The 11,950-nt window shown below is 44.9% G+C and overlaps 1 non-coding gene across 1 annotated transcript; it reads right to left on the minus strand.

Annotated features, from left to right (window-relative positions):
* Nucleotides 1-622: 622 nt before the first annotated feature.
* On the minus strand, nt 623-695 carry Trnat-agu (transfer RNA threonine (anticodon AGU)). Its single transcript has one exon. It is a non-coding gene; the product is annotated as a tRNA-Thr (tRNA).
* Nucleotides 696-11,950: the final 11,255 nt, after the last annotated feature.

Consider the following 11,950-nt stretch of genomic DNA (forward strand, 5'->3'; position numbering starts at 1 on the left):
CCCCAGAAAGTGAAGCAGAACACAGTCGCCCAGATAGCCGAATTGGTAAGGCATTCGAGATCTAATCGAAAGGCGTGGGTTCGGTCCCCACTCTGGGCGCGTGTTTTTCTTTCTTTCTTTCTCACGTAATTAATAAAAAAATTAATAATAATGTAACGTCACTAAAGGTAAAAAAATAATCTAACCTTCCCTTAAGCCTTCTTTGGCATGGTAGACTGCCGGCATTTATTTCTGTATATATATATATATATATATATATATATATATATATATATATACATACAGGAACAAAGTTTTCCTGGACGCCGGTAGAATATACACAAAAATGGTTTCGACCTCGGTAAAAAAAGAGAGCCGATTTAATAACGTTTCGGCCGAGGACCGGCCTTCGTCAGATACAGTGATGGCATATATATATATATACATATATATATATAATTATATATATATGTGTATATATATATATATATATATATATATATATATATATATATATATATATATATATATAGAAATAGGAGTAGGCACTCAAGAAAACCTCGGAAATCAAAAGGGAGGATGTGGTTGGCCATTGAAACAGATCAAGAAATGGGAAAGAAAGACAGAAAGTGGAGAAAAAATGCCCGCCAGGTGGGATCCGAACCCACGACCTCCAGAATACTGGTCTGGTGCGATAACCACTGCGCTACCGGCGGGTCGATTTTATCCTCCACTTTCTGGGGTATTTATGCAAAGGTATTTTTGTTCCTGCTCTTGGGGGTGGTAGCCAGCGCCACTCGGAATATTCGGGGTGAAGAGGACCTTCTTTTCAACCCCCGGGCCGTGACTCGAGTGTTTACGACATGTCAAGAGTGGTCGACCAGCGTTGAACCCTCTTAAGCTTCCTATGGCACCAAGACTGCCAGAACAGAGGCCCTCGCTATTCATGTAGCGAATCAGAATGGCAAATGAGGGGCTTGTTGAAAATAAGACGGAAATAAGAGTTTGCAGTCAAGAAAACCTCTGGAATCAAAAAGAGGATGTGGTTGGTCATTGAAACATCAAGAATTTGAAAAGAAAGAAAGAAAGTGAAGAATATATGTATATATATATATATATACATTGGCACTTTGGTGGACCTGAAAGACATGAAACCTGTGTCCGGCATTTCAATAAGCGGGAATCCGAATATGAACCACTCCACAACTTTACGGGGCATTTTAGAGGACGGGCAATAAAAGGCGTATGTGCTGAGCGAGGCCGCTTAGTAAAAAGTTTTTTTTCCAACATACATTCTCCTTTGCTTCTAAAAGAGGATGCCGCATCTTCTGTGCGAATAAGACCGTAAAAAAACCAAATTTTATTGAACGATGGCTACTTACCGTAGTTTTATCCTTTGTAAAAACGATTATCCCAGCAGCAATCTGCGGAATGGCACGACAGTTAAAGCCGGTGTCGCAACGAATAAACGCGTTTTCTTTCTTATTTTATTCATAGGCATTGCCCTACAGCATTCGCAGTTCATTCACAGCGTGGGTACGATCGACGCCATTTTTGGATCATGTTTAACACTGCCAAGAGTAATTGAAATAGTTGTGTTTTGAGAAGCTTTTTTTCCTTCAACTTATAAAAAACTGACATTCCTCCATTTTGAGAGTTTTTCACGTTTGGTTAGCGCCCATGAACGTTGCGAACGACCCCTGGGCATATTTACGTAAGTAAAAGTGCTTACATGACGTGGGTGTGCGTGCGTTTGTAAGTGAATCTGTGTGCGTATTTCGGAGAAGGGGGCAGCGGGTTAATGCCTTCACATTCGTGTGTCTTCGTTTATACACACCCACAAACAAAACAGGGGCAGGCCGCACGAATTAACAAGTTCTTTTACCTGCTCTCACGCACATGCAATGCTGGTTTCTTGAGCACAATAAAACAAACCTCGAAACTTCAGCAGTCATTCACGCATTACGGAACCAAGGTGTAGACGATCATTACGTAAGAATGCTCCAGGATATTTACCATGCGTCCACAGCTACCATGATCCTCCACTCCATAAGAACAGCAGTAAATACCCATAAAAAGGGGTGTCAGACAAGGAGACAATCTCTCTCCAATGTCATTGATGGCATGTTTACAAGAAGTATTTTAGGACATTGGATTCGGAGCTGGTGGGAGTAAGGGTTAATGGAGAATAGCTGAGTACCATCAGATTTGCTGATGATGTTGCCTCACTAAGAAACTCCGAGGATGAATTGCAAAGCATGCCTTCCGCACTGGACCAACAGAGTAGAACTATGGGCCTACTCGCCACGGTGGCTCAGTGGCTAAGGCGTTGCGCTGCCGAGCACAAGGTCGCGGGTTCATTTCCCGGACACGGCGGCAGCTTTTCTGATGGAGGCGAAAAGCAAAAACGCCCGTGTGTACGAGATTTCGACGCACGTTAAAGATCCCCAGGTGGTCAAAATTAATGCGAAACCTTCCACTACGGCGTGCCTCATCGCTGCGTTGCATCGGCACGTTAAACCCCCCAATCCAATCAAGAACTGTGGGCCTGAAAATAATATGCAGAAAACTAAAGTAATGATCAATATTCTCGGGACAGCACTGCGGTTTGAGATAGGTGGCGAGTCAGCGGTAGTGGTAAGCGAATATATGTACTTAGGCCAAGCTGTGACCCAGGATCCCAACCATGGGGCAGAGGTAATTAGAAGGATAAAAATGGGGTCCAGTGCATTCGGTAGGCATTCTTAAGTAATGAATGGCAGCCTACCATTGTCCCCGAAGAAGAAAGTGTATGACAGCTGCATATTGCCGGTACTGAACAACGGGGCAGAAACTGGGAGGCTCACTAAGAGGGTTCAACTTAAATTAAAGATGACGCAGCGAGCAATGAAACTGAAGGGGATAAGGGTAGCATTAAGGGACAAAAAGAGAGTGGAGTGGGTCAAGGAACAAGCGCGTTTTAAGGACATCATAATGAAGTAGAAATGGACAGTGGGCCGGGCAGGTTGTACGAAGGCGAGATGACCGTTGGTCATAAAAAGTAACAGTGTGGATCTCTAGAGAAGGCAAGCGTGGCGGCGGGTGGCAGACAGTTAGATAGGCAGATGATATGAAGGAGTTTGCAGGGATAAATTGGTTGGAGTTAGGACAGGACTGGGGTAATTGGAGTTGAATAAGAGAGGCCTTTGCCCTGCAGTGGCCGTAGATATGTGGTTGTTGTTGATGATGATTATGGTGATGCTGATGATGACGACGACGAGTCGACTACGATGGCGACGAAAGAAACGCCGACAGAAGGTACTCACTGACTGACGCACATAACCACACACCAGTGAATCATGTTACCCTCTTCGCAATGTCAGCGAGAGTTGGGCACTAGCAAATTACTTTCTAAATGCGAGGCCCAGCGTACAAAAAACCTCAATGTTCATGAAAGTTATTTGAAAGCTGAATTAGAGCAATGGGTAATAAACACAACCGCAATATCGAGAAATGGCGAACAACGATGGGCGTATCATAAGTGTTCATTAGTCTGAATTCTTTATATAATGTGTTTTAACTCATTTTAAGACATTCGCCAAAAAGGTAGATTACCTGCAGATATGTGAGTGCTTCCGCTCAACGAATGTTAACATTTCTGAATTCGCATCTTGCCAGCATACCCTTAGCGAGTGTTCGGTGTCCGTGCAGCTTCTCCTTTGTTGTGTGTTCTTTTCTAGTGTAACTATGACTGGAAGCAACAAGTTGAAAAGTTAGGTTACTAGTTTTAGTGGACGCGGGTTCGATCCATGGCCGCGGCGGTGGCTTTTCTGATGAAGGTGAGAAAAAAAAAACACCTGTGTGTTCGAGATCATGGGGCGCGTGAAGATTTCCAGGTGGACAAAATTATTCCCAAGCCCTCCATACGGCGCTCCTCGTCGTCTGTGTAACGTCGGCGGGTCAAGACCTACATTGAATCAATCAACTCTTTTAAGTGGAATTTTAAAGGACGCAAGTACGTGGATGCGCCATCTTCCCGCCTAAGGAAAAAAAATTCCGCGATTTCTTGTATACAACGCGGGTCATATTTTGAGTTCAGCTTGGGCTCCCATGTGTTGGAGTGAGCCCATTGCACCTACGTACATATATCGATAAATCGTTTTTTCTTAACCTATTGAAAAGGCCCTGTGAGCACATTTAGACGTTTGCCCTTCACGTCGAATTCTTGCTTTATGCCAGATATCACTTTCCTGAAGTTGGTTTGCTACGTTCTTCAAAGGTCGGAATTTTGAGCGAGAAAGCGGGGTGTGGTTACATGTTTAGGGCGTGACCACCGAAAAGGGCGGCAGTGACCATTGGTTGTATAACACGGCCGGGTGAGCGACATAGTACGTCTGATAACGCCAGAGCGTACTTATGTCCCCGACTTACCCATTCGTTTAAATCGAACTAAATCAGCGCCGTAATGATTTCAACGGCCAATTTTCTTTCTTATTTTGTTGTCAATTCGACCGTGTCATCCATCCGCTTATTTAAAGAGTCTAGACAAATGCCGCGCGTTGTGTTCTTTGTCGTGTAGAGGCTTGTGTTGCCCTCTTATGCCACTGTGGCCCAAATCAAGTATTTCTTAGTACAGTGTAAAACATAAAAACACAATACGGGACGTCCTTTATTGTTTAGTTTTCGCTGACTTTAAAGAAGTCAAACAAATATTTATTTCACTAGAAAAAGGTTTTAAACCGAACGTCGGCCAAAGTACGTCTGCTGTAAATTCTCCGATGATTTCATGGGTCCAAGGTGTGAAATAGCCAGCTTGCATATACGTGAGAACGGAATTTTTATAGGGGAAGTTATTAACTCCTAGACGTAATAACTGTATGATTCTTATCAAACGCTACATTCCTAATTATGACGTCTTCCCTCTCTGCACGCATTCCCTCACGCTCTGAGCTTATCTGATAAGCCTAATTTTCCGCCACTCTCTGTCTTCGGGTCGCACTGAAGAAACGCAATCCAGGAGGCAAAGTTTGCATAGCTAACCGTTATATGAAGGAATAATTTCATACTCTCGCAGCGTTTTTGTCTTAGAATTTAAAGTCAAACTCACAAAAAGTGAAAAAACCCTACGGCTTCTAGAAAAATGGCATAGCCGCCGCGCGGCCCCACATAAGAGCAAAATTCCAAAAACGGCCTACATGCAGTTCGAAAACACACAGTTGGCAACTCTGCGTTGTATAAGTTGCCTCCGTAAACTATAAAAAAAGGAAAATAAAAGGCTGCCGAAAAAAATTACACCATCTTCCCGAGGGGAACCCTTAGTAGTATGCAAACCAGCCATGCGGTCGATTCAAGTGCCCATTAGTGTTCAGTTGGTCGTTTCTGTTAGGTTGAGGTACGTAGCTACCGTTATATTTACCGTTTGGTTTTCATGGTAACTACTACAATTTTCACTTACTGGAACTACGAAATGGGAAATTGCGCTGAACCCATGGCTGTTTCGCATACTACTCAGCGTTCCCCTATAAGAAGATGGTGTAATTCATTAGAGGGGGAGTGTTACAGTGGAGAGGCATTAAAGAGAGAGAGACGTTGTACGTGGTATAAGTTTGTCTTTATTTAGGCATTATCGTCATCATGTTCAACGTAGGTGACATCGAGCTGTGGTTGGCGTTCCGCTTTGATTATGACCGCCTTATGGTCTGTGAAAGTAACTACACGGGCTGTTCTAGTAGATGAACCATAAAGTTGCTAGAGATGAGGTTGATGCAGGTTCCCTGTATGGTTGCGGGCAGCGTGTAATCCCGGCCCGCCGACACTCGCCGGCGCACGCCGCTGCCGATGACGATGAAACCTCAAAGGCGCTTGAAGCGTGCTCGTCTCTTGCCGGCCCAGGAAGACACTGGCAACACTGTCACTCCAGGAGCCGTTAAGGGGAAGCGTGATCGTCTCGTGGCGGCCCAGGAAGACACCGGCCACACTGTCGCGCCAGGAGCCAATAAAGGGTAAGACACCACCAGGCGTTCAGCAAGCCGAGCATGCGCAGTGGGGGTGTGGATGACGCAACAACCACAAGAAGGGGACATAGACCCGACCATGAGATGCTTCGCATCTAAAATTACCTAAATGAAAATATCTAGCATTGGTGTTAAACAATATCCGCGCGTTTGCAGCAGGGGTATATTCTTCATACAACACTTTCATTTCTTTATTGCCCTTCTATTCACAATGCCCCTATTTTATTACAATTTCGACGTTGCTTAATCAAACGCAGCATACGATACAAAATGTAAACAAAATCAGGGCAGAGAATCCTTGGCCCTAACTTATTTCGTACTACCCTGGGGCCCACGCTGGAAGCCGGATTTAAAATCTCAAGTTTTAGTCCCAGGGGAACAGGGGCTCCTTAATACACAACGCTTCCATAAACAAGACCGCAATGTAATTTGATATGCAATTATAACAAAATTGGGCGTTCAATGTCCTGACCTGCCGAGATTGCTCAGTGGCTGTAGCGCTGTGCAAATGAGGACAAGGATGCGGGTTCGATTGCCAGTCGCGGCGGCCCCTTGTATGATGGAGGCGAAAAGCAAAAATGGCCGTGTGTTCGAGATTTCGGCGTACGGTAAATATCCCTAGGTGGATAAAATATTTTCGGAGCCCTACATCGGAGCCTCATCCTCTGTTAGCGTCTGCACGCAAAACCCCATTATCAGTTAATCAAGTCAATGTCTCATGCACTGACGATACATACTTTACTATTTAAGACTGCGTAAGATGAGCGCTCTGAAATTAATTCCGGCCACACTTGGAAGTCTTTGATGCACCCCGAAATCGCGTAAAGGCAGGTTTGTCCCTTTTCCCTTCAACTTGAGAAGCAGCCAACGCCTCCAAGATCGAACCCGTTTCCACGTGCTCAGCAGCACAATGCTTTGCCACTACTTAGCCCCCGCGGCTGGGATACACGGAACCTGCCTTCCCTTCAAGGGGGGGCGGGGGGGGGTTACGTCGTGTTGTAGAAATACGACGCTGATGCCTCACCAGATATCATCACCAAACCTTGCCCGAGTTCGACACTCGCTTACAGCTGCGTGGCTGCTCTAGTCTTCGTTATGACAAACAAATGGTATCTGTCGGTTCTGTTAATATGTAACGGCCACAGAAGTTCACAAGTGCTGACACTGAAGGTGACACGTCTGCATTAAAATGAGTGTAGAAACTATGCCAGCCAAACACAACCGTTTCTTAGAGACTTAGGACAGATGCAGCGTTTAGACCAAACCCTACTTTTCATATTGCATGCGCCATAGACATCCGTTAACCAATACAAACAGACTGGTATGGTATCAAAAAATGTAGGTTACTCATGCAGTCTGCATACGTAAATGTCTGTAAATATTTTTCCTTGTTGGTATGTTTATGTTCTTCACCATATTGTACACACTAAGCAAATTTTCAAGGATCAAACACTTCGCCGTTGCGCGTGTCATGCAAACTACATCAATGTGCTCTTAATGATCCAGAGATATACATAGTTCCCATCCTGTGCATTGCATTGTCGTCGTTCAGCGCCATAATTGTAGAGCAAAACAAAGTAAAATTTTTTCGGAATTTTCGGCAACCACTAGAAAGTTGCCGCTTTTTTCTGGGCAGCCGCTACAAGGCTGCCGTTTCGACTTTTTTGGTGTCGATGTTGAGGTACCGGTACCGGTTATGCTAAAAGTCTGCGCCCAAGCACGAAAGGTTACAACAATTTTTGTTCTACACTTTTAAATGCAGAGCATTTCTTTACCTCACATGTAGCGTCCGCCGTCCGTCCGCAACAGCTCAGCGCGCAGGTGCGCCCTCTCCCCCACTCGTCCTCTCCCGCATCACGCTACCATCCTCGCTCTCAACTACAGGTCCGCACCCCTCCCCCTACACCATATAAAAAAATAATACTTATTGGCGCCTGGTTTCGATCCCACGGCCCTGCGGGCGGAACGCAAGGTACAGGGTGCTCTACCCACTGCGCCACAAATCCGACGCAGATTCAAAGTCTACGAACGCGCCTTATATCCTTGACTCATTCAAACTACGTCAAGAAGCTGCTGACACAACGCACTCACTACCTGTGGGCGGAACGCGAGGTACATGGTGCTCTTCCCACTGCGCCACAAAACCGCCACAGAATCAAAGGCTACGAACGCGCCTTATATCCTTGACTCATTCAAACTACGTCAAGAAGCTGCTGATACAACGCATTCACTACCACCGACTCCCCAAACACTACACGATAACGCAATACACCCACCCCCTATGCGACGAATTTACTCGAGTCCCCATCGAGGGGAGATGGGCCCAATTTTTTAAGAGACGTCTTTTCAGACAAACTATACCGTGGTTTTCAAAATATGTCATTATTTATTTTTTCGGTCTGTTTAGGTACAGTGCGCAGACAACGACAACACTTAATTAAAGTAATGCATTGTATCTGAAATAGAAAGCATGTATCTAAGTAAGAAAGGAATTTTTAAAAGGATAGTTGAACACGCTTCATCATGAGGATTGCATGTTGCGGCGGAACCCGTTGCTGAAGATGCAGCAAGAAAACTTGTAGATGCAGCAAGAAATGAACAAATGAACGAATTCATAGCGAGTCAGCTATTACAAAATCGAGGAAAAAATGATATCGCTTCTTGTGATGAAGATAAATTGCTACCCTAACAATAATAAACGATGTTGCACACTAAACCACACCATGCTAACAAGAACGCGTGTAAAAATCCTCGTAAATTCAAAGGAATGGTCATTTGGCACGATATTATTGGAGGAAGCATCCGCACTCTAGTCGAGCAGAGCTATTTAAAGAAACAACGTTTAAACAAATTTACAACTGCGTTTTTTTTTATAGTAGAAACACTTTTTGGATATATGTAACTGATGAATATAAAGAAAACCACTAGGACCCAAAGAGCTTTGCAGAAGATACACAAAAAAAGTGTCTTACAAGAGTGTGAAATAGAGTGCATATATTTACACTACGGGTATACAGCTTATAAATACAATCTCTAATTTTCAGTAGCCTTTATTGTTACTACGTGTATTTGAAAATACTAAGTAGTGCTACATGAACCGCGTCGTTGCGCTACTAAAATTAAAATAAGAACAATACACAAAAACCCTGGTCTTAACCATTACGTTCTACCAGACGGGTTATACGGCAAGACCGCTTTAAAACTCCTGTTATTTATTGCACTGGGTGTTTATTGCACTGACCTGCCGCAATGGCTCAGTGGCTGCGCCGCTGTGCAAGTAACCTCAACAACGCGGGCGCGATTGACGGTCGCTACGGCCCCTTGTGCGATGGAGCGGAAAATAAAAGCACCAGTGTGTTTCAGATTCCGTTGCAGGTGAAATTTCGCGAGGTTACCAAATTTAATCCGATTCCCTGCACCTCGGCGCGACCCATCGCCTGGTAGTGTCAGCGCGTAAAACGCCAATATCAATGAATCTAATCTATGTTTTACGTGCCGAAACTACATCGTTTACTATTTAGGGGCGCCTAAGTGGACGGCTCGGAAAATATTTAGACCACATTTGGAAGTCTATCAAGTACTACGGAACCCCGCAACAGCGCCTTTGTTGCTTTTCTCTTCCACTTCAAAAGAAGCCAACGTGGCCATTATCGAACCCATTTCCTCGTGCTCAGGAGCGCAACGCCTTTGCAACTTGGCCACCGGGGCTTGGATAAAAGAAAACTGCCATCGCTTCTGAGAGGAGTTTAGTTTGTACTGTAAGTATATGACGTTGAAGCCTCCCCAGATATCATCCCCAGAACGTGCCCGAGTTCCGACATTCCCGTAAAGCTGCGTCGCTGCGCTAGTGTCCATTCTGACGAACAAAAGGTATGCTGTCTTTCAATGTGTATTGGCTGCTGAAGTTCACAAATGCTGACACTGAAAACGAAACGTTTTTACTAAAATGGCCGTGTAAATTAATCCAGTCAAAGGGAAAAATTTGTTAGACGCTTAGGACGAATGCAGCGTTTATACTAAACCCAAGTTTCAATAATGCATGTGCCGCAAACAGCCGTTTTCAGATTGAAACTAGACTGGTACGTATAAAAAGTTGAAGTTTGCTGATGCAGACTGGGTAAGTAAATGTCTGTAAGTTTTCAGCTTCTTGGTACGTTTATGTTCTTCACCATAGTCTTCATACTACGCAACGCTACAAGGTTCAAACACTTCTCTGTTCGGCATGTCCTGCATATGACATCAGTACGTTCTCTGTTACCCAGAGAGATATAGTTGCTATCCTATTCCCTGCAACGTCTTCTTTTAGCACCATATTTTTATAGCCAAGCAAAGTTTACACTTTTCCATAATAATCAACCAATGCTGATTTTTTTTGGTCACAACACGAGAAAAATCTTATCTTTGGCTTTAGGTTCATTGTAGCGCAAGCAAAGGAGCACCACTCAAGATTGGACTACCACGCAAGCGTACGCGGCTGTGTACGGCCCTCCTTGAGATGTAAATCGTTTATGGTGGAGCAACAGTCCGTTCGATAAAGGATGTTGCTCGTAAGTGTAAACAAAAAAGAAGATGCAGCACGCAACAGTGGTACAAAATTGGAGAAACAGTTGCGCTATGTTTTGCTAGGCTTTCGCAATGGTTTGGTTTGTTATTCCAATGTTTGCTAGGTCTTGCGAGGCTATGCTAAGTGCTCATGAGGTTAGGCCAAGTCTAGCCAGATTTTTCAAGGCCGTTCTGTCCTGTCCCTTACGTCGATAGCAGATCACAGGGGGGAAGAAGCAAGACCATCTTCAAGTCCGGCTGTTTCGTCAGAGTTGCACCATTACTGCAAGCTCCACCAAATATTTTTGTGATTTCTTAGCGCTAGAAAGGCTGTCGATTTTAAAAATGCGTAGTATGCGGCCCGCATAAGCATATGAACCTTGTGCTCCCACTAGAGAAAGCGTGAAGGCCGGCTTCACTCTTAGACCAACATTATGAGAGGTTGTACACCACATGGCGGAGGAGCAGTTGATTTTTATTATCATTATTTTTGCTGCTTACGTCACCTTACAAAGCTCAATCTGTAACAGTTTCTCAGGTAAAAAAAGAAAAGAAACAACTGATCCGATTGGAGATAACCCGTCGCCCAAGAGTAGCTGCCTAATTTTTGCGTCACAAAGCTATCTTCGCGTGTTACCACCAGTTAACAAGAGGTGTTAGGTTTTTAATTTTGTTTTCTCGTCGCCACTTACCCACCCGGAGGATTACCCAGGAGTGGGGAAGTTTGAGTATCTGAAGTGCACACCACAACAATAAACTCAGTTGCGTGGCTGCGCTCGCGTTAAAAAGCCAAATGAATTGTCCGCCTGCGCAAACGCGTTCACCAACAACTGGTGGTAGTTTCCTGAATCGCTATTGGTCTCTGTTGAGGTTGTGGGGTTCATAGATGGTAAAAGTAGGTTGGTTTATTTTCCCCGTGTAATACTGAAGCCGGCAACGAGAGACACTAATAAGTGCTTGTCTTCTCGTTTCACCCAGCTAGCAAGCTATCTCCCACCCCGCTACTGCGCGCTGTACCGCGCAAGCCGCTGCGGGCCGTGGCTCAACGGAACAAAGGAATGGACAAGTGTTTTCTCTCATTGACATTTATTCCTTCATAATAAACATACATACAGCATGCAGGCTAGCTGGTTCACTCCGAGGATCTAGTTCCTCGCCCGGGTAATATAAGGGAATCGAGAGGTTCGAATCACCGCGACAACAGTCATTTCCGAGGAGCCTGAGCGCGCTCGCGTTTGCCTCGCTGGGACGTCGATGGCAGCCATTGTAGTCCTCCTTTTTGCCTGATGCTCAAAGGAAGGAGGTCACCAGGCGGGTCTGATGCCTCACTTCCCGAGCTCCAACTCCATCGCCCCCCCCCCTCCTTAACCCCCCGTTTGAATCCCGCGCGCTCTCGCCGGCCACAAGACATTCCTTCGGCGAGGAGGTAGATCCCC

This window comes from Haemaphysalis longicornis, unplaced genomic scaffold (assembly GCF_048455015.1).
Source record: "Haemaphysalis longicornis isolate Haplotype H1 unplaced genomic scaffold, Haemaphysalis longicornis Haplotype H1 scaffold_8, whole genome shotgun sequence".
In the NCBI taxonomy this organism is placed as follows: Eukaryota; Metazoa; Arthropoda; class Arachnida; order Ixodida; family Ixodidae; genus Haemaphysalis; species Haemaphysalis longicornis.